The 24,349-nt window shown below is 42.3% G+C and overlaps 1 protein-coding gene across 5 annotated transcripts in view; it reads left to right on the top strand.

Annotated features, from left to right (window-relative positions):
• LOC124596034 (tubulin monoglutamylase TTLL4-like) overlaps nucleotides 1-24,349 on the top strand; it is a 257,391-nt gene that overhangs the window by 136,665 nt on the left and 96,377 nt on the right. The gene's annotated exons all lie outside the window — the stretch shown is intronic.

Genomic DNA, 24,349 nt, shown 5'->3' with positions numbered 1-24,349 from the left:
ATAGCCGCATTAAGATAAGGATAATCATGACGCTGAAACAGAAATGCAAATTAGTGCCACCAGGTTGAGTCGCTATCTTTACCAGGTCACCACCTATATCATATTCCCCGTCCCTATCAAGACTGTTCCCCGCTCCACCTGCTATCACTATCTGATCCTCCTCTGTAAAATTCCTACGTAATTCTCCTATGCTGTCAGACATTTGAGCCAACCCTATACTAGGCTTCACAATGCTGGTGACCTGGTACTCACTCCTCAACACTTCCTGCAACTGCTGGTCCACACCTCTACCATGCGAACTACCTAAGCAGCAGAACCTTCTTCTTTCTGTTAGACTTTGCAACTGACCTAGGCCTCCTAACTGCTGAGGACTGCTGCATGTTTCCTACACCTACAGCTACAGGAGGCTCCTCTCCACCCAACTCTGACAGTTGGTCAATTATATTGCATAAATGCGAAGTATAACTGAATACCTCCTCCTCCTACCTGCCTTCTTGCCAACTGCCAGTTCCCATTCCCTACCACCCTTCTCCCTCCTCAGCCTATCTAGTTCCTCCTTTGTGCATTGTAACTTCACCTGAAAGGCTCAGATCTTATGCGTCTCCTCCTCTATCAACTTATTTCTACTACAGATTTTGCGTTCCCAGGAGAGGATCTCGTTAGCATGCCCACAGGCTTCTCCACTGCATTCCCCCCTCCCAATGAAAACACTTTGAACAAATCTCACATCATAACCCACTACTCACAAACCTACGACAGAGCCCAAACTTCTCACTCATGGTAAAAATTTTACAGTTACTGAAAAAAAAACTAAATGTCTATGTTACCTAAGTTCAGTTACACTAGTAGAACTATTTATAGGACTAACAATAGCGGTCTCTAAATTCTCTGTCTACTAAGAAAGCAACTACTTGTATTAATACTACAACACCACAGCTAATACAGATACAAACATCGCCCCTGCGGGTCCGGGGGTTAGAATAGGCCCGAGGTATTCCTGCCTGTCGTAAGAGGCGACTGAAAGGAGTCCATCCCCCTGAAGGGGGTAGTTGGTGCCTGCGTCCGGAGACGGACGGTTCCATGACCTATATTTGTGGTCTTTTTGGTTTTTCACTTCTCGTTTCTTCCTTCCTTTGGTTGGTTCCTTTCTTTGTTCTTCTCCATCTCACTGTCTTCCTTACTTTTTCCCTTGCCTTCTTCTCCTTGCCGTCTTCTCCGTGCGTTCTCTGGTGTCCGCCTCGGCGTTTGAGACAGTCTGTCCTCTCTCTCCTCCTTTTTCTCTTCTTCCTTCCTCCCTGTGCGCGCCTGAAGGCCGACCCACGCGTTCGCACGCGTAGCCGGTGACGGGGTAATGCGTAATTCCCCGCCCTGGGTAGACAAGTAAGGCACGCACGTACCCCCTGGTAAAGGCCAGACCCAGGGAGGGGTGATTGCCTGAGCTGATACCTTCTGACCATGCCGATTGGTCCCTCCGTCTGTTTCTCGGGAGGTGTGACCTGAGGTGTAAACATTCACCTAAGGCGGGAGTGCCCTCTGAGAGGGTCCCCATAAGGAAGGAGCGCACCATCGGAGACGCTGGCAATCATGGGGGATTCCTCCGCAATGGATTTCTCTTCTTCTCTCTCGACTTCTGCCCACAAACGGAAACATGACCAGCCACCAGTGACAAAAGTACTACCGCCTGCCCCACAGTTCCTCGTTGTTTCTCGATCTGCGGACAGAAAGGATTTTTCCTCTGTCAACCCTTTCGTTATCCAGAAGGGCGTAGATGTCATAGCCGGTACTGTTAAGTCTTGTACAAGGTTGAGTAATGGTACCTTGTTACTAGAAACTGAGAGCGCCTTTCAGGCACAGAAACTGCTTTGAGCCACACTCCTGTACACATTCCCTGTCCGGGTGGAGGCTCACCGAACTTTGAATTCGTCTCGTGGTGTGGTCTATACTAGATCCCTCGACAGATTGACTGACGAGGAGATTCAGTCTTTCCTCGCTGAGCAGGGCGTGACAGCTGTCCATAGGGTCATGAAAAAGGTCAACAATGACCTTGTACCGACCCGGACACTTTTCTTGACCTTTGATAGTGTTAAGCTGCCATCGTGCATCAAAGTGGGCTACGAGGTTATTTCTGTTCGCCCCTATGTCCCGACACCTACGCGCTGCTACCAGTGTCAGCGTTTTAATCACACTCACCAGTCTTGTTCCAATGCGGCTAAATGTGTCACTTGTGGCAGGGATGCCCATGAGGATGACTGTCCACCTCCGTCTCCTCGTTGTGTGAGCTGTCAGGGTGACCATGCAGCGTCCTCCCGCGACTGTCCCATCTATAAGGAAGAACGCTGTATCCAAGAAATTCGGGTCAAAGAGAAAGTGTCCACCTCGGCTGCTCGCAAGCTATTAGCTAGTAGGAAGCCCACGCTGCTCCCAGCGGGGAAATACAGTACTGTCCTCGCCTCTCCTCGGACTACCAGGGAGGTGGCAACCCAGACATGCGATCTGACCTTCAGCACCACGGTCGTCCGTTCGGCCAGTGCTAAGATCGCGCGGTCGGCGTCTCCTCTTCCTCCCATCACCCCACAGACACAAGCCCCTTCATCAGCTTCTGCTAAGACGAAGACCCAGAAGTCAGATGCACGGGCCTTCAAGAAGGAACCGTCCCGTGCAGACTTCCTACGTACGTCGACCTCCCAGCCATCGACCAGTACTTCCACCAAACGACCTTCCAAGAAGGCTCATAGGAAGCCCAGTTCTCCTTCTCCGCCACGGCGCATTTCTTCTCCTGCGCCACCCAGCGGTTGCCGCCCCAGGCCGTCATCCGTTTCGCCTGGCCGCACCGCTGGTAGCCGAACATCTGGCCGTTCACCGGCGGAGGAAGCTCCCCCTCCCGGCCATCTTACCAAGATGGCCGATGAACCTATAGAACCAATGGACGATGACTGTCCGCCTACTGATAGCGGCGGCAGTGCTCGCTCAAAGCCAGGCCCTCAGCGGCCTTCGAGGTGACCCCTTCTTTCATCTTCCTTTTCTTCTTACGATGGCACTTATTCACTGGAATATTCGCAGCATTCGCTCCAACCGAGAGGACTTGAAGTTGCTGCTCCGCTTGCACCGTCCGCTTGTCGTAGCCCTCCAGGAAACGAAGCTACGCCCATGCGATCAAATTGCCTTGGCACACTACACCTCTGTGCGTTTTGACCTACCCCCTGTGGTAGGTATTCCGGCTCATGGAGGGATTATGTTGCTGGTCCGGGATGATATTTACTACGATCCCATCCCGTTGCACACCGGCCTGCAGGCAGTTGCCATCCGAATTACTCTCCCCACTTTTACATTTTCCATTTGTACCGTTACACTCCATCGTCGTCTGCCGTGTACCAGGGCAGACATGATGCAAATTATTGCTCAGCTACCTGCACCATTTTTGTTAACTGGAGACTTCAATGCCCACCATCCCCTTTGGGGCTCTCCAGCATCCTGCCCGAGGGGCTCCCTGTTAGCAGACCTTTTCAACCAGCTCAATCTTGTCTGCCTCAATACTGGCGCCCCTACTTTTCTTTCGGACACATCTCACACCTATTCCCATTTAGACCTCTCTATATGTACTACCCAACTTGCACGCCGGTTTGAGTGGTATGCACTTTCTGATACATATTAGAGCGACCACTTCACGTGTGTTATCCATCTCCTGCAGCATACCCCCTCTCCGTGCTCATCTAGTTGGACCATCTCCAAAGCAGACTGGGGGCTCTTCTCTTCCAGGGCGACCTTTCAGGATCAAACCTTCACAAGCTGCGATCGTCAGGTCGCACACCTCAAGGAAGTCATTCTCACTGCTGCTGAATATTCCATCCCTCACCCTACTTCTTCTCCACGTCGCGTACCGGTCCCCTGGTGGACCGCAGCGTGTAGAGACTCTTTACGTGCTCGTGGACGTGCTTTACGCAACTTTAAACGCTACCCTACAGTGGCGAATTGTATCAATTATAAACGATTACGTGCACAGTGTTGTCGTATTATTAAAGAAAGCAAGAAAGCCAGCTGGGCTGCTTTCACAGGCACCTTCAACAGTTTTACTCCTCCTTCTGTTGTCTGGGGTAGCCTGTGCCGGCTATCTGGCACTAAGGTCCACTCACCAGTTTCTGGCTTGACGGTCGCGAATGACGTCCTTGTGGCCCCTGAGGATGTTTCCATTGCCTTCGGCCGCTTTTTTGCAGAGGTTTCGAGCTCCGCTCATTACCACCCTGCCTTCCTCCCCCGCAAACAGGCAGAGGAGGGTAGGCCACCTAACTTCCGCTCCTCGAATCGTGAAAGTTATAATGCCCCATTCACCATGCGGTAACTCGAAAACGCACTTGCCCGGTCACAGTCCTCCGCTCCAGGGCCTGATTCTATTCATATTCAGATGCTGAAGAACCTTTCTCCTGCAGGTAAAGGTTTTCTTCTTCGTACTTACAATCGCATCTGGATTGAGGGACATGTTCCCGCATGCTGGCGCGAGTCTATTGTTGTCCCGATCCCTAAGCCGGGGAAGGACAAGCACTTGCCTTCCAGTTATCGACCCATCTCACTTACCAGCTGTGTCTGTAAAGTGATGGAGCGAATAGTTAACTCTCGTTTGGTTTGGCTGCTCGAGTCTCGACGCCTACTTACCAATGTACAATGTGGATTTCGTAGGTGCCGCTCTGCTGTTGACCATCTGGTTACCTTGTCGACCTTCATTATGAATAACTTCTTGCGGAAGCCCCCGACCGTGGCTGTGTTCTTCAATTTGGAGAAGGCTTAAGACACCTGTTGGAGGGCGGGCATTCTCCGCATCATGCATACATGGGGCCTTCGCGGTCGCCTCCCTCTTTTTATTAGTTCCTTTTTAATGGATCGACAGTTCAGGGTACGTGTGGGTTCTGTCCTGTCAGACACCTTTCGCCAGGAGAATGGGGTGCCACAGGGCTCAGTTTTGAGCGTCGCTCTCTTCGCCATAGCGATCAATCCAATAATGGATTGCCTCCCAGCTGATGTATCAGGCTCCCTTTTCGTGGACGATTTTACCATCTATTGCAGCGCGCAGCGTACATGTTTCCTGGAGCGCTGTCTTCAGCGTTCTCTTGACCATCTTTACTCCTGGAGTGTCGCCAATGGCTTCTGTTTTTCTGCCGAGAAGACGGTCTGTATTAACTTCTGGCGCTACAAAGAGTTTCTCCCACCGTCCTTACGACTCGGTCCCGTTGCTCTCCCATTCGTGGAGACAACAAAATTTTTAGGTCTTACATTTGACAGGAAACTTAGCTGGTCTCCACATGTCATATTTGGCTGCCCGTTGTACCCGTTCTCTAAATGTCCTCCGTGTTCTCAGTGGTATGTCGTGGGGAGCGGATCGAACCGTCCTACTTCGTCTATATCGGTTGATCGTCCGCTCCAAGCTGGATTATGGGAGCTTCGTATACTCCTCTGCACGGCCATCCATCTTACGCCGCCTCAACTCCATACAACATCGGGGTTTACGACTTGCGATCGGAGCGTTTTATACTAGTCCCGTCGAGAGTCTTCATGCTGACGCTGGTGAATTGCCACTCACCTACCGGCGCGATATACTGCTTTGTCTGTATGCCTGTCGGCTACTGTCAATGCCCGACCACCCGTCTTATTGTTCCTTTTTTGACGACTCTCTCGACTGTCAATACGAGTTGTATGTCTCTGCACTGCTACCCCCTGGAGTTCGCTTTCGTCGCCTCCTTCAACACCTTAATTTTTCACTCCCTGCAACCTTTCGAGTGGACGAGAGCCACACGCCACCTTGGCTCCAGGCTCAGGTTCGCGTTCACCTTGACCTCAGCTCGCTCCCAAAGGAGGTTACCCCCGTTTCGGTCTACCACTCCCGTTTTGTCGAACTTCGTTCGAAGTTCATTAATATGACCTTCATTTATACAGATGGCTCTAAGACCAATGACGGGGTCGGGTGTTCTTTTATTGTCGGGGTACAAAGTTTCAAATACCGGCTCCATGGCCATTGTTCGGTCTTCACAGCTGAGCTCTTTGCCCTCTACCAGGCTGTTCTTTACATCTGCCGCCACCGACATTCTGCTTATGTCATCTGCTCCGATCCCCTGAGCGCCATCCAGAGCCTCAGTGATCCGTATCCAGTTCACCCTTTCGTGCACCGGGTCCAACACTCTCTTCAGCAGCTGGTGGACGTCGGTTCTCCGGTTAGCTTTATGTGGGTTCCTGGCCATGTCGGTATCCCTGGGAACGAAGCTGCAGATGCCGCGGTCAAGGCTGCGGTCCTCCAGCCTCGGACAGCTTCTTGTTGTGTCCCTTCGTCAGATTGTAGCAGGGTCATTTGTCGGCGCATTTTATCGCTGTGGCATGCCGATTGGGCTGCACTTACGGACAACAAGCTTTGGGCCTTGAAACCTCTTCCCGCGGCTTGGACGTCCTCCTCCCGCCCTTCTCGACAGGAGGAGGTCGTTTTGGCCCGATTGCGAATTGGACACTGCCGGTTCAGCCATCGCCATCTGCTGACGGCTGCGCCGGCGCCGTTCTGCCCATGTGGGCAATTGCTGACGGTCCGCCACATTTTAACGTCCTGTCCGGATTTTAACACACTGCGTCTTGATCTTGGCCTGCCATGTACTCTAGATGCCATTTTAGCGGATGACCCATGAGCAGCTGCTATCCTATGCCTGTCAGTCTGTCTTTTATCGTGTTTTCCCTTTTAGTTGCTGTTTTAAACTTGTGCCTCGCGGTGCATTCCTAACGTAGTCTGGGCACTAATGACCATTGAAGTTGTGCGCCCTAAAACCACAAAAAAAAAAAAGAAAAAAAATACAAACAAAACTATTAGCTAAAACCAAAAATTCTAGTGGCCACTGGAACACTCAGTGAATCAAAGTTTTACTGAAATATTTCACTAGAAACAATAAGAAATGTCATCTGAAAACTAAAGCACGAAATTTACTAAACAACTCCAACACACAGAAAACTCTTAAAAAAAAAAAAAAAAAAAAAAAAAAGTGAACGAATGTTCCCAGAAGTTTATTAAATGGTTGCTGGAAAGGGTCCGCAGCCTTTTCAGTAGTTGGAGAGGCAACAGTTGGTTGACTGATTGATATGGCTTTGTAACGTTAATAAACATGGCCTTGCAAAATGCGTACTGAGAGAGCAGTTGGAAAGTACAGACTTTATATTTCCCAAGGGCACGCAGTCCATTTTCTTGCATATTATTTTCCAGTGGTGAAACAGTCTCTAATTCAGATTTCTGGTGTTGGCTACTCATGAGGATGTTGGCACCAGGAAAAAAAGAAATAGCATTAGACGGATCGGAGGATAGCATGTTAGATTTCATGTTCAGATAGGTGAGTCAGATAATTTGAAAAGGAGAACAGATAGGTTGAAGTTAGATGCATTGGGAATTACAGAAATCCAGTTGCAAGAAGAGTGATGTATAGGCAGGTGAGATCATCATCAGTAATACGAAATCAGATAAGGGTAATGCAGGAGTAGGTTTCGTAATGATAAAGAAACTGGCAGTTTGTGTCAGCTACTAAGAACAACATAGTTGAAGCATAATTTTCACCAAGGTATAGGAGACTACTAGAGTAGTTTCGTAGATGAAGATACTGAAAGAATATATGATGTTATACATGAAAGTATTCAGATCATTAAGGAAGATGAAAGTTAGTATTGGAGTACTAGAATTATATAGCAGAAAAAGGAAGGGAATGAAAAATAATAGGGAACAGAGCATAATTGAATCATTAGTAACACTTCGTTGAAGAATCATGAAGAGGGTGCCAAGGGAGGTGTCGCAATGGTTAGCACTCTGGAATTGCATTCGGGAGGATGATGGTTCAAATGCACATCATGTCATGCTGATTAGGTTTTTCACAATTTCCAGGCAAGAGCAGTGATAGTTTCTTTGAAAGACTACAGCCAATTTCCTTCCCCATCCGTAAAACAATTGGAGCTTGTGCTCCATCCCTAATGATCCTGATGCCGACAGGATGTTAATCTGTAACTTTCCTTAACAAAAGAAGGTTTTATACACAAGAGACTCTGAAAGGTTTCATATAGATTGCGAAATGATAAGACAGACTCAGAAACCATATTTTAAAAAGTAAAACTCAGGCCATAATTTATTAATAGTGAATTGCAGAGTAAAACTGAAGAAATTGGAGAAAGGTAGGAAGCAAAGGAGATAGGATCTGCCTAAGTTAGAAGACCCAGAGGTCATAAAGTGTTTCAAAGCGAGCATTAGGCATCAGTTGACTGTAATAAGGGACATGAGTAAAATAGAAGACAGATGGGTAACTTGAAGAGCTGAAATAATGAAGGCAGCAAAACAACAAATAAACAGAAAGACAAGGTATAGTATCCATGGATGACGTTTGATATCTTGCTTGGTGTAAGGAGAAAACATAAAAATTAAGTAGGCAAAAGGGAATACAGAGGTCTAAAGAAATGAGTGACAAAATGTGTGAAATGGCTGAAGGACAATTGAAAAGCTCTATAAGCATGTATTATTATGGTAAAGGTAGATGCCATGTATAGGAAAATATAAGAGATCTTTGGAGATCTGAGTGACACGCCTGTACTAAGCAAAGAAGGGGAACCTGAAATGTGAATGACTGTGCAAAGGAGAGAAACTTGAAGACAGTGTTACAGAAAAGCCAAGAGAAAATAGATGAGAATGAGATGGGATACTGCAAGAATAATTTGACAGAGTGCTGGAAGACATTAGTTGAAACAAGGCACCAGGAGTAGATTGAATTCTGTCAGAATTATTGAGATCCTTGGGAGAGCCCACCATGACATAACTATGCCCTTGGAATGCAGGATATGTGTGAGAGAGGAGAAATATCTTCAAGTCACAAGGAGATTGCTGTAATTGAGATTCTAAAAGGCAGCCAGTGACAGTTCAATAAGCCATGGTTGCAAAAAAGCTAACACTTTTTTCCCCCAGAAGACTGGAAAAGCTGCTATAACCTGAACTCAGAGAAGAAAAGTTTGGGTTCAAGTAAAATGTAAGACATTTCAAGGCTAGACTGTGACCCTATGACTTATCTTCAAAGATAGAGTGAAGAAAGACAAACCTACATTTATAGCATTTGTTGATTTGAAGAATGCTTTTGACAATGTTGAATGGAATATGATTTGAAATTCTGTAGGTAACAAGAATAAAATACAGGAAACAATAATTTATTTACAAATTGTACTGATATCAAACTAGTAAGTAGTAGTAGCAGCAACAGCAGCAGCAAGAATAGTAGTGGAGAATGGAGTGAGACAGGGCTGTAACCAATTGTCGATGTTACCGGTATTCAGTCTGTACATTAAGCGAGCAGTAAAGGAAATAAACGAGTAATTGTCATTCTGGCAAAGAATGTAAATGGCTTTGAGATCAGTTAAATGGAATGGTTAGTATCTTGAAAAGAGGTTATAAGATGAACATCAGCAAAACGAGGATAATGGAATGTAGTTGAATTAAGTCAAGCAGTGCAGAGGTAATTAGACTAGAAAATGAGACATTAAAAGTAGCAGATGAGTTTGTTTTTATTAATGCAGCATAGTAACACTGAAAGCTGAAGCTGAAAAAGTAGTAGTAGTAGTATTAGAAATTCTTTCCTCAAGATTTTTGTACAGTGTGTACCCTTGTGCAGAAGTGAATCATGGTTCTAAACAGTTCAGAAAAGAGGAGAAACGGGAGTTTTTGAAATGTGTTGCTACAGAAGTATGCAGAAGATTAAATGGATAGATTGGATAACTAATGAAAAGTTACTAAATCAAATTTGGGACAAAGAAAGGCACAACTCAACCAAAATAAGGGGTCAGTTGGAAGGACACATTGTGAGACATCAAGGAATCACCAGTACTGTTATGTAGAGAAGTAAGAGTGATAAAAATTCTCAGAGAAGGCTAACGCTTCATCCAATAAGCAGGTTCAAATGGATGAAGGGTGCAGTGGGTAAGCAGAAATAAAAAGCTTTGCTCATGATATGCTAATGTGTAGAGCTGCATCAAACCAGTCTTTGGACAGAAGATTACAACAGCAGCAAACAGCATTGTTTTGGGTCTCTTGAAATGATCCTGCCTGGTGATGAAACATTAGTAAATAACATTGAAGAAACATACCTTGAAATCTTCACTGGGTAATTTGAAATGGCACTATCCACACAAATTACAGAAGTAAACATTAAGGAAATATGAAGGTAATTGTTAAAAAATTAGGAAACTCCTTCATGTGTTTAAAACTTTCACAGCATCCCTCATATCGGCCTCTTATTCTACTCACTAATACTGCGCTGATTATTGGAATTCACTCAATGATCCTTTAGTCTACTATTACACTTTCTCATCCTATTTATCCACAGATGTGGTGCTCTAGTAGTGAGCATACAAGAAGGCGGCTGCATGATGCATGCTGGGCAAAGAGACAGAGCATACTTCGCAGTGTTGCCAGTGAGCTTTCTTTCTGTTCCACACTGCATGCTCCAGCTGTTGCCTGCCATGGTAATTGGCAACACTGGGGTAAGTGCTACACTGGGCCACTGTTCCTGCTTCTTATTCTCCCTAACACAATTTATATGCTTTGACAATCACCTCTCTTGCTTATTGTGGTAATAGTTGCTGTTTGCTTTATGCTGCCCTTAATTAACATTATATTGCAATGGTTTCTAAACTGAGGGTAGTTCCCCTTCCCCCGGGGAGCAAAATGAAAGTTTCTGAGGGAGAAAACCAAAAGGGTTTGATGTGGGCTTAGTGACCACTCTGATAATGCACACGATTTGGTATGTAGGACATTCACAGCTGTGAGTTGTGCTAATTAATTTAGAGAGCCCTGTCTCAGTTGTACTAATTACTTACTCAAACCACAACTGGTTTCAGGATTTTAAAATCTCATCTTCAGGTGTATGAAATTACTGTATTAGGTAACATGTGGTTAGGCCAGTCAGTGCAAGTTGTCCACGGACAGTTCCCACTGACATGCAGTGATTGGGGCCCTTGTGACTAGCCCAGCTGTCATGGTTTGAATAGATAATTAGTAAAAGTAAAGCTGATCTCTCTGAAAAGGGACCTATGACTTCAGCAGTTTGGACCCATAAGACCTTACCACAAATTCTCTCTAATAACTGAAGCTGATCTCTCTAAATTAATTATCACTTTGATAATATTTTTTTAAATGGTAGACTCTAATATGTAATGCATCCATTTCTTGAGCCTCTAAAAGGCAACACATTCCAAACAGTTTTCCTTGCGACATAACTGATATTATTTTAGTAAAAGATCAGCTTATTAGTAGCTGTTGTTATTGGAAGAACACATTCTACCTATTACATTTGCAACTTACAAGTGTGAACACAAACCTTTGACTATGGTAACAATGAAAATGAAAAACTGATTGAACTTTATGCATGACTTAAGATTTGTAGTTGTGCACAGAAAACCAGATATAAAAAAGTATTTTGTAGCATTTTCAGGTGTCAGATGGGATCACGTCACAGTTTCTGCATGAAATTTTGCAAACTTGCTCGTCGTGATCTTCAGGTGGTCCCAGATTACTCATCAGGGACCACCTGAAAGTGGCAATGTGTCTGTGTGCTAAAATATCATGGAGAAGCTATGACATGATCTGGCTGGACATTCAAGAATTCTAAAAGTTAGAAATACGCTATGAGAAGACAGATCACATAAAAAAGCAATATTAGATGTAAGCAGAACCAGACACCCCCCCTCCCCGATGCATTATTTCTTAGTGTAGTGAAAAACTTGGAAAACATGGATGTTTCAGTTGTTTGATCTTTAACTAAGTACAGTGAAACCCCACTTTTACACTTTTCAAGCGACTTCAAAAAAAATAGTGTAAAATGCGAGAAAATGTAAAATGTGGGAAATAATGTTTTAAGCTGTATAAGTTACGTATAGGATACCCCCTTGCACTTTATGTATGATGTATGTACATAACAGACATCAAAAGACTTGTCAGTGACTTTTTTATTATCTAATAAAGGTCTATTAGCTAATAAAAACCGCTGATGTAACTGGAAGTGATAACTGTCTGGGAAGTGCAAACGTTTGACTTGATTTCAAATGTCATAATCGACGTTTTTGGAAAGCCTGCAGCTGTCATTCATTATTTAAATAATGAAATACTGCATTTTTTTCATACTTAGCATGACGCGTTTCAAGAATTTTTTCTCGTTATCAAGTGCAAATATGTAAATAAGTATTTTGTATGGTGTTTGAGTATGTGTTATTCTGCGTCTTTTTGAGGTTATCAGATACTGTGCCTTGTCAGTTACGTAGAAAACCACACACACATGCAAACTATCAATCACATTGTTTGTGTGACTTCACTAAAAATACATAGGTAAATACTGCACTTGACAACGAGAATAAATTCTCGAACAAGTTTTGCTCAACATGAATAAAAAACGTAACCGGCACTGTCTTTATACTAACAATATTTGAGCAACACAAAGTGAATGACGGTGTCAACTAGCGCTCCACGTGGCCATACACTGAAACACGCTAAATATGGTTCAACAAAGGTGTCACAATGATCACAACAATCACGAAACTGCATTTGCGCAGTAGAGACAGTTTGGAAATGGTCGTGATTGGTCATGATATCTTCATTCGAACAAACGTAGTTATATACTCCCATCAGCCACCACGCCACGTAGAGCTGGGCAGCAACCTGAGGTAAGGCACGAATTGTTACAACTTTTATTCATTTACCCGTTCAAATCTGCTGAATAGAGTGCCCTGGTGTCAAGAGACTTAACCACTTAATATTTGTAAACACTACTGGATGGCCAACATTATGCCAGCATCATATTTTCTCCACAGACATTTTTTCGTAATGTGTAAATTGCGGGACTATTTTAAATATGTTGACGCAAAATCAGGTGCAAATTAATATTGTGGGCATAGGAAATTTGATGGGACCGATAAAAAAACATTAATTCCAGGAACAGAAAACTGGGATTGTACTGTATTATAAATAATTTTATCAGTTTAAAAGAAAATGCTAATAGTTATAATCTGGAGTTAAATTAAATTCAATGTTTGTTTTGGGTATTGGATGTCATCTGATCTTGTTTGGGGGTAACAATCTCAGAAAGGTTGGGAACCACTGCTAAATTGGATAAGAACATCACCATAAGTAAATTAACATGTTCTATGTGCACACCAAAGTGCACTTTACAGATTTACACTGCAGAACAACATTGTTGGCTGTACTGTGACATGGTACATAGCTTCTTGCCTCTGTGAATTGTCCCATCATCCACCTTCACACAGGCACACCACTATAGCAACATAATGGCAGCAGAAAGCTCAGGGAGATGTGGATGACGAACTTTGAGAATTACATGTGGTACGACTTGAACTAATTATCAAAAAAATCTGTGATGAACAACATTATTATATGTAATTTAAACCCTATGTCTTTAATTTCTTACCAGTATGCCTATGGCAGTTTATAGTATTTTATACATTTAGATTATTGAAAGCATATGCCCACAATTTCTGTTACCAGCATGCAGTCAGCCACATTTCACAAAGCTTAGCACATACCTACAAATCAGGCAATGCTGCAAGCAGTTGGCACTTCAGAAAGAATTGAGGTTGAATGGTGACTCACACATACCACTTGACTTGCTGAAACATTAGCCACAGAGAGATTTTAATCAGATTATACTTCCACTCCTACCTGTGCGGTGGCCTGTTGGTACTTGGAATGCTTTGCTTCATGTGGTTTCCATCCTAATCATAACCTGTCATTGCCATGTACCAATATGTCACACATCTTGGCAACTTGTCAGTTAAGAATGGGGGGGGGGGGTTATGGTTTAACATTTAGCATTTCAGGTTATTTTTTCCCATGATTAGATGATCCAGTGGCTGTCTTCCTAAACCCATTTTAATCTCTTTGCCCTGTAATGTTTACCCTGCAGAGAGATACACATGGGGAAGTGCCTTCTATGGCTTATAGTATGGAGATTATTGTAGGTGGTGTGGCAGCTGACCATTTGATGATGCACCATGAAGGAATTCAGGTGACCACTGGGGCCTTTTTACCAGCCCCAGACAGAGCTTTTGTGCTGATGCTAGTGAAGCAGTGCTTCACATCAAGTGATGACTTCTCATGGCGTGCCAGTCCTATAAAACACTGTCCACAACATACACATCTTCATATCATACTGTTGCTCAGCCATTAGTTTCATACTGGACACCGAGGGTAAGGTCTCTGTGGGATTCGTGTGAAGGAATGCATTTTGGAGATGGATGTGGTTGCTTTTAAAATTCTACTTCAAGGTTGGAGCAGATCTCCACCTTGGCTAATACAGAGGCCCAGATTTAACGTAGATTTGAAGAGTTTTAAGATATATTGCTCTCAAAATCTTACATTTCAATCTCTTGTTCTTTAACATTTCAGGTAGGCATCCCAGTTTTAATGTTGTTTACACTATTGGCTCCCAACACAGGGACTCCCTTTGGTGTTCAGTCGTCATCTTTGACTGTGTCCTCAGGATTTACCTTTTTTGTCTTCCGCGTAACTATAATGTATTTTCTGCAGAGCTCTGTGATTTTGAAGACACTGGAGCAGATGAGATATCTTCCGAGCAAACAGTTTCTCACCTGCTCCAATTCCCTTCACGTCCTTCAGTTGTTGCAGCTCATGTATTCAGCAGAGAAAATTGTCCAGTTCACGTATGACCAACTGTACTTACTACAGCAACGGGGGAAGGTGTTGTTATTCTACTGGGTACCAGGATACGTGGCAACTTTGAGAAATGAACTGGCAGACAAAGCTGCCAAGGAGGGCTGCAGGGAATATAATGTTACACAATGTGCCATTCCCCTGCAAACTATCTGGTTGTGGCATACCTCATACTGGTCCCCCCTCCCCCGCCCCCATGCACCCCAGTGTTACGATAAGTAGGCAGAAACAAATTTACATGGGGATCTACTCTCTATTTTATCTGATCACAAAACACGTGATTGAGCTCTTCAAATTTTGGGATATCATGACCCTAGCGTAAGCTTCTAGTCTGGAGATTTTTAGTTTGTCGCAGAGGGATGGCGTGTCCTTTTTATCCCAGTTGCTAGCCAGCTGCGAGTAATCTTCTTTTATTTATTTTCATTGCTTCTTCACTTCACTTTTTACTGTGTGTTGCATCTGACAACATGAAATTCTTTTCGGCCCCCTCCCCCTTTTTTTGGGGGGGGGGGGGGGAGGGGGGGTGAAAGAATGTGCAAGTTTGCAGGACATTCTTTATATTTTTGTTTGAAGTTTTCATTTTAATAATTTTGCGAACTTTATTCACACTAGTCTCATTACTACCCATCCTAAAGTATGGGTGCTAAAGTCCTTGCTGTCATGTGCCCTCACCACCTCCATAGGTTGATATCAACAGGTACCTTCAATAGACATGTTTTCCCCGAATTGAGGTATCTGTGATTCCCGTTCCCCGTTAAACAGTGGTTCCCCCAACTTGGTACCTTCATGACTTTGGAGATGGAGTATCTCATGTGGCACATACTGACGATATCTGTGGTTAAATTTCAAATTTTATATCTGGTATCTTCCCAGTCCGGTTTTGTAAATAATTAGTTCTAGGTCAGACATTGCCCCGATCCCGTGGCATCCTGAATTATTTGTATGCTCCATCCATTTGGGAGTTTCCACTGTCATTCAAACTCCAGTAACATTTGTGAAAATGGGAAAACAAGAGCGATACAGGAATCCAGAATGAACTTTGTTTTGCAAGTTGGGTTACGGTAGAACAGTATATGACCCGTGTTGAGAATTCAGTATGCTGTGAAACATCCATGTGCCGCATTCAGAGCCCTTAAATGTGGGCGAAGTGAAGTGGCACATTGGCTAAATCTGTGGACTTACACTGAAGAGGAGGAGTTGGAGGAGGCCACTCCAGTCCCTCCAGGACAACCCAAGCCCCACTCAGCCTGTTGTCTACATGAGTACTGTGGAACTTCCCAAGGGTGAAAGGCAGCCTGGGTTTGGGTGAAGGACTAGCCACTCCTCTCCCTCTTATTGCCTCAGTCGATAGAACAGTTGCACGCTACTGGCAGTCAGACCAATAGTCTGTTCACTGGCTCGCACCACAGACTTCAGCTTTACTGTTTAGCTTAAATCTCTTACGGTAAGTCCCAGGACAATCCCTTTAAAATAATAATAATAATAATAATAATAAATAAAAATAAGAAAAAAGACCCACAATGGAGAAGTGGCAAATTTCCTTCTGCATCCTTGTCCAGGCGGAGTTAGAACAATGTTTTGAATGTTTGCATCACAAATTTAATGTTAAAACTTATTCTCCTCTCGTTTATACATTCTGAATGTGTCACAAGTCATAAAGAGCATGCATATATTCTGTAATAGCATTACTACGTGCTGTTTGTACACGAGTCTACAAAGTATCCACAATGGCTGAAATTAACAAGTTATCTAACAGTTTTACCTGAGCTGTCATTCTTGGTAGAATTGCTTATTCCTCAACAGTTGTGGCTAGACCTTCCCTGCTCAAATATAATTCATGTATACACTGATGAGACAAAACATTATGACCACCTGGTTAATAGCTTGTTTGTCTATCTTTGGGACAAAATACATCAGTGATTGTGCATATCGGGGATCCAGCAATTTATTGGTAGGTTTGTGGAAGTGTACGGCATTTGATGTCTACGCACCAGTCGTGTAATTCATGTAAATAACGAGGCACAGATTTGCGTGCATAGTTATGGCGCCCAGTAGCGACCCAGATGAGTTCCATAGGATTTACTTCAGGTAATTTGGTCTTCGAGACATAAATGTGAGTTCACTATAATGCTCCTCAAACCACTGTAGCATGGTTCTGGCTCTGAGATGTGAACAGTTGTACTGCTGAAAAATGACTTCGCTGTTAGGGAAGATAAGCATGAAGGGATACAGGTGTTTCACAGCTGTCTGTGTGTCTTCAATTACTACCACAGGTCCCATGCTAGTGCCGGAGAATGTCTTCCGTAGCATAATACTGCTCCCACCACCTTGTGTCTGTGGTGTGCTGCATGTTCCAAGCCACCATTCACCTCAATGATGGCATTTGTGGACACAGCCAGTGACTTGGTGTAGTAAAAATGTGATTCCCCCAAAGAGCCAACCCAATTTCCATTGGTCGATGGTCGAATCTCGATGGTCCCGTGCTTAACTACAGACGTAATTAACAATGTCGTTAGGTCAGCATGTGAACACACAGGGGTGGTCTGCTGCAGACTCAGCATTCCACAATATAAGATGAATGGTGTGCTCCAAAACACTTGTGCATGTACAAGCATTGTGCTCTTTCAGCAGATGTCACAGATCACCATCTATCCTATTTTATAAAGCAGACCAGTCTACGAACCTCATGTTCTGTTAAGAGTCATGGACATCCAACCATTTAGCACCTAATGGTAGTTTCACTGTCCTTCTACCTCTCTTGCAGATGCTCAGGACAGTAGCACATGAACATTCAACCAGCTCGCCATTTTTGAGATACCCGTTCACAGGCTCTGCGTAATAATAATCTACCCTTTGTTAAAGATGCTTACATCAACAGATTTCCCCATTTACAGCCTACACCTCCGCTAAGGTGATCCCTAGTCCATGTCTGCTCTGCTTACACACTTTTGTCGTTGTGTCGTGCCCGCAACACCACCAGGTGGCATCTAACATCATGGAGGGCAGTGGTCATAAGTTCTGGCTTATCAGTGTATTTACTTGAAGGAAGGGTAATATCTTTGGCTTGGAGCTGCTTTTCCGAATACTCTCAGTGGATACAAGTACGTATTGCAAGTTGTATGCAGTGCTATCTAAAACTGCCACATTTAGTATGTTTGATGTGCTGCTAAAGGTACGGACTATCAGGTTTCATTCAGTGTGGCAGCATCTAGTGTGTTGTGTTTTTTGAACCAGTGTCACTGTAGGTTGCTCTGCAAAGATGGCAGCTTGCAGCTACATTATGCAACTCAGTACACAAACAGTGGCATTCATATGCTCATTACAGACTGAGGCGTTCAAGGTTTTTGTACATTGGGAACATCGTGCAGCGACTTTGATGTAGTGAATTCAGATGTACATACACTGGTGAAACATTCCACTTGACAGCTGGTGTTACGTCAAGTTAGGTTGGCTGTACTGCGTTAGTGATTTAGCAGCCTCTGTACACGTAAGAACTGTACAGTTTTCCATTCCATCTCATAAATGTAAGCAGTGACGTTGTTCATAAGAAATCGTTTTGGAATTGCTGCCACAGTGATGGAAAATAAACAACTGTATAATAATGTAGATATAAGCGTAACAAGAGCAAGATGTATGAAACAGGCGAAATACCCACAGACTTCAAGAATAATATAATAATTCCAATCCCAAAGAAAGCAGGTGTTGACAGATGTGAAAATTACCGAACAATCAGTTTAATAAGTCACAGCTGCAAAATACTAACGCGAATTCTTTACAGACGAATGGAAAAACTAGTAGAAGCGGACCTCGGGGAAGATCAGTTTGGATTCCGTAGAAATGTTGGAACACGTGAGGCAATACTAACCTTAAGACTTATCTTAGAAGAAAGATTAAGAAAAGGCAAACCTACATTTCTAGCGTTTGTAGGCTTAGAGAAAGCTTTTGACAACGTTAACTGGAATACTCTCTTTCAAATTCTGAAGGTGGCAGGGGTCAAATACAGGGAGCGAAAGGCTATTTACAATTTGTACAGAAACCAGATGGCAGTTATGAGAGTCGAGGGGCATGAAAGGGAAGCAGTGGTTGGGAAAGGAGTGAGACAGGATTGTAGCCTCTCCCCGATGTTATTCAATCTGTATATTGAGCAAGCAGTAAAGGAAACAAAAGAAAAATTCGGAGTAGGTATTAAAATTCATGGAGAAGAAGTAAAAACTTTGAGGTTCGCCGATGACATTGTAATTCTGTCAGAGACAGCAGAGGACTTGGAAGAGCAGTTGAACGGAATGGACAGTGTCTTGAAAGGAGGATATAAGATAAACTTCAACAAAAGCAAAACGAGGATAATGGAATGTAGTCAAATTAAATCGGGTGATGCTGAGGGGATTAGATTAGGAAATGAGACACTTAAAGTAGTAAATGAGTTTTGCTGTTTAGGGAGTAAAATAACTGATGATGGCCGATGTAGAGAGGATATAAAATGTAGACTGGCAATGGCAAGGAAATCGTTTCTGAAGAAGAGAAATTTGTTAACATCGAGTATAGATTTAAGTGTCAGGAAGCCGTTCTGAAAGTATTTGTATGGAGTATAGCCATGTATGGAAGTGAAACATGGACGATAACTAGTGTGGACAAGAAGAGAATAGAAGCTTTCGAAATGTGGTGCTACAGAAGAATGCTGAAGATAAGGTGGGTAGATCACGTAACTAATGAGGAGGTATTGAATAGCATTGGGGAGAAGAGAAGTTTGTGGCACAACTTGACTAGAAGAAGGGATCGGTTGGTAGGACATGTTTTGAGGCATCAAGGGATCGCAAATTTAGCATTGGGGGGCAGCGTAGAGGGTAAAAATCGTAGAGGGAGACCAAGAGATCAATACACTAAGCAGATTCAGAAGGATGTGGGTTGCAGTAGGTACTGGGAGATGAAGAAGCTTGCACAGGATAGATTAGCATGGAGAGCTGCATCAAACCAGTCTCAGGACTGAAGACAACAACAACAACAACAACAACAACAACAAGCGTAACAAAGGCTACGCTTTTGATAATGGAGCAGGATAAAACAACAGGAAGAGCCTACATGGACCACGATTCATCTAACTCCTCTTATCATTGGCTTATTACCACTACTGCTTGGAGTGTCATCTGTCCAGCATTTACTAACAGCTTCCCCACTGTGAACCCACATTTCATAGTGTCATATTATGGAATGAGTGTCTTCGTCCACAATTTTCTGCAATAAAATGCTTCATGTTGTAACAGTATGCACATTTTCTAGCAGGACTTTACTTACGTCTAGCATTTTGTAATGAAAACCCATACTTTTCAGAACAGTTTTTAGTGACTATTTCCCACCTCTGAAATGTTTACATTCTTTTAACCCTTAAGCAAGTGCGCCATTTCTCATAACGAGCAGACACACGGTGTAATTTATATACGTGTAAAGAATACTTGTCTTTTGTTACCAAGGTAAACATGTATGAGCAGAATCACAGTTTAATCTTAGTTTAATTAAACAGCAATAAAATAAACTTATATTACTGAGCTAAAGCACTTCTTAATCAAACAGTAATAAAATAAACTTTCGTTACATCAATATGTCGTCGCATGCTAGTTTGCAGTTTGGCTCATTTTCTTGCACAGATTGTAAATTTTTTTGTCGCCTAGCTTGCTGATATTTTATAGTACTGCTGCTCACTTGGGTGCATGACAACATAACTTATCGCTGTGTTAGCTGAAGCAGTAATGAAGGAATAGGAATGGTCTCACAGTTGTAAAACAACAGTGGAATGGTACAAGTGTTATTTGTTGTTGGTGCACTTTATACATAGGTGCATCCACTTGAGGGTTAATGACACTAGTAACTTTGCTACAGTAAGATACTTTTGCGTTCAATAGTAAGTATAAATGTGACTGCAAACTGCATTAGTCTAGAAAGAATAAAAGTTGGCAACAGAGTGAGATTGCTTTTTCTCCTTTCCAGGGGTCACTAAAAGTATATTACCTGATCCTGACGGGTCGGAATAGTTACGGCTCATGTGTACCTCTTTTAACTTTCCCTTGCTTGCTACTGTTCTTCTACTAATTCCAGGAATTTGTTATGTTTGTTCTGCAACTTTATTGGTAGCAGTGGTGGCTGTCCATGAGTACTTATGTATTGTTTCTCATGCTCATAAAAATCAAGAGTTCCCGTAGTAGTGCCAGTGCCTGGCACACCTCGCTGCAAAGGAATGTCACTGGTGAATGAAGTATCTTCAGTGGCATTTTTCGCAAATATCAAAACTTTCTAAACACTGCAAAACAAAGTACAGCACAATGAAAGGACGTGGTAAAAACATTAACAACACACGTTGTTTATGTTCACACAAAATAGTCTGCAGTGCCAAAGCTTTGACATCCCAATTGGCAGTTATTACTGAACTGTGGTTGGTTTATGCCCCACACCTAGTGCCTCACACCTCTCCTCCTCCACTTTTAAACTATTATGTTGCCAACATGAAAGTGCAATATTTTAGATGTCTGGGTATACATAAGACTGGAATGATTTGTGTGAAATGGCCCTCACCTTTTGAGTGCTGCAGGTTCACTGCAAAATAATATCCCAACCTTGATGTTCAATCCCAAGTTGGACCTTTCATGCACTGTTGACATTACATGGGACAGTATCCACATGTCACTTCGCTGAAGCCTTTTCTGTCCATTAGTTCCTCACATGGACCATTGTTTTAATAGCTTTCCATGTAAAAGTTGAAATTTTAGCGCATATAAAAACTAATCATTTCCCCCTTTTCACACTTTATCTTGGACATTGATACAGATTGCTTTCACTTGCTGTCATATTCCATTTTAGTTGTCCACTCTCTTGGGGTGCTGCAATTTCTATGGATATTAGTTTACTTTAATATAGTATTCAAATAATTGTTTGTTTGTTTAGTAATTATTTTGAATGAGTGTTTGGAGGGCTAGGAAGTTTGAAACACTTGGGAGCAACTGACAGGAAAATGGATAAAGAAATGTGCCCTATGTCTCCAAGCTTCTGTAGCTAACACATAACATGCTCTGTTGAAAATATGTCTCTCATTGTTACACAAAATATCCACATTTCTGCTCTCTGTGACAATTGGTATTGTGAAATATGACATGGTGGAATTACTATTATCTTACCAGAATTACTGTCACACTTTGTGGATATTACTCATGAAGGAAGCCTTGTGGTCATTACAACACATCAGGTATTTGCTCTGGCATCTCTGTATTATGTGCCATTGCTTGTTAGTAAAGTAAACTACTATTACTCAATGCAGCACTGCAGGTTATTGATACATTTCTTGGGTTATTGTATTGACAACATTAATTATCACAGAACAACCAGTAACAACCTCAACATCTTTTGAACTCAGTTTTGCATGTAGATGTTTGTCACTGGTTTGGACAATTAATAGACAAAGTAATTCCTCATCCACTGTCAGCAAATTGCTACAAAGAGAATGAGCAAGATTAATTTTTATTGTAACTCTCACATTTTCTTCTCATTCTATTCATGGCTTGAATGTGACCAGAGATAGCTGTCATGTGCGTGAGGTGTGCCTGCTTATGTGTGTGTGTGTGTGTGTGTGTGTGTGTGTGTGTGTGTGTGTTCTTGAAGTAGGCTTTGGCTGAATGCTCAGGGGTGCAACAGTCTTTTTTGTTGTGTCTGTGTGCTACTCAGTGTGTCATATTCAGTCAGTAGCAATCTATCCTTTTCATAGTGTTGTCATTAAAACAACCTGGACTTTCCATTGTTAGTTAGTTTCATGTTAGATGGATCATTTGCACAATAAATTGAAATGATGGGGAATGAGTTATTTTACATTTACATCACGCATTTGTAAACATAGTTACAGGCTAGCCATTTATAAGTTCTTTTTTTTTTTTTAAATATACAAAAATACAAAGTTAGTTAATTCCTACCCACTACCTTTTACACATTGAAATAATAGAAAGTCTTCTACTGAATAGGAGGAGCTGTCAAGGAGAAAGTTTTTCAGTTTCATAACTACTTTTCAGTTTGTTTTCAAATTTTACTTTGTTGTCTATCAGAACTTTTCCATCACTGGCTAAGAGATTAAAAATTTTGGTAGCAGCATTGTGGACACCCTTTTGCACTAAAGATATTATTAATGTAGAGTAATGAATGTCATTTTTTCTTCTGATGTTGTAATTGTATACATCATTGTTCCTCTTTAACTATAGTGGACTATTTTCAAGTAGCTTCATGGGGGAATAAATACAGTAGTCAAATTACCTAACCCCTTAAACATACGTCCAAAAGGCAATCATTGGTGAGCACTAAATGTTATTCTTATGGAAATGAAGTCCCATGCTTCTTGACAGAACGTAGGGGAACGATACGGGAGACCCACATCGCCGTACTAGCCAAGGTCCTAATGGAGATGTTTTGACATTGCCTTCCTCCGACCGTAATGGCGATGGATGATAATAATGATGATGAAGACAACACAACAACAATCGGTCAACTTGGGTTAGTTGAAAATCCCTGACCCCGCCGGGAATTGAACCCGGGACCCTCTGCTCAGGAAGCGAGGACACTACCGTGATACCACGAGCGACGGACATGTTATTCTTACAGCATGTTTTTGAGCAATGAAGACTTTCATTCTTAAACATGAGCTAACCAGAATATTATTCCATATGACATTATTCAGTTAAAATATTCAAAAATGTCAACTTACCGATTTCTCTCCCCCAAGAATTTCAATGATTCTAAGAAGAAATGTGACTGAACTGAGCTGTCTTAAGAGTTCCTAAATGTGCTTTTTCGTTTAAATTCTCATAAATGTGGACACACACAAATCTTAGTTTCAACCCAATTTATTATTTCTTCACTGTGTGTTAAACTTAGCATTGTTGTAGTACCTCTGGATGCACAAAATGAATGTGTGGTGTCTGTTTGAAATTGGAAGTGAAACCATTCTCAGAGAACTAAGTCAGTGTTACTTTTAAGAACACATTTTTGTTATTTCTTCTATTGCTGTGCGTATCCTAGGATTGATTAGAATACTAACATCATCCACAAAAAGAGCTAATCCTCTTAATTTACATGTATCACATTTCTTACAGAATGTTTTAACAATGGTAGATTTCAATCTCCCTGGAAAAATTATGTGGGAATCTCCCTGGAAAAATTATGTGGGAACAAATCTTTAGTACTTCATTGGAAACACCATAAAATACATAGGAGCATTTATTTTTTAGAAAATATGCAATTTTCTTAATTTCAGAAGGAGAATAAATTCATATGATTGAATTTTACGGGAGTTGTTCTTTCAATACACTGCTGTGATTTTTCTCTTGAAATGTTGTGAGAGTACAAAAAGGATATTTAATATAATAAAGAACTAAAGGCAAAAAGAGTGGTTTGATACACTTCTTTTGAGTATTATTTATAAAAGATAGACCACAACAAGCACTTCACAAATTTAACCAGGCTCATGAAACAAATAATGCATAAATCTTTATATTAAAAATGAGTTCAGAGCCATTTTAAGAAAAACTGACACACACAAGTAAAGCATTGTCACCATGTGAATGATATGGTCAGTTTGTTCAGTGGATGTTGCGTGTGCTATCAGTTGTG

The sequence above is a fragment of the Schistocerca americana genome, chromosome 2 (assembly GCF_021461395.2).
Source record: "Schistocerca americana isolate TAMUIC-IGC-003095 chromosome 2, iqSchAmer2.1, whole genome shotgun sequence".
Classification (NCBI taxonomy): domain Eukaryota; kingdom Metazoa; phylum Arthropoda; class Insecta; order Orthoptera; family Acrididae; genus Schistocerca; species Schistocerca americana.
Note: the sequence above shows the minus strand (reverse complement) of the source record. Positions and strands in the feature narration are given on the sequence as shown.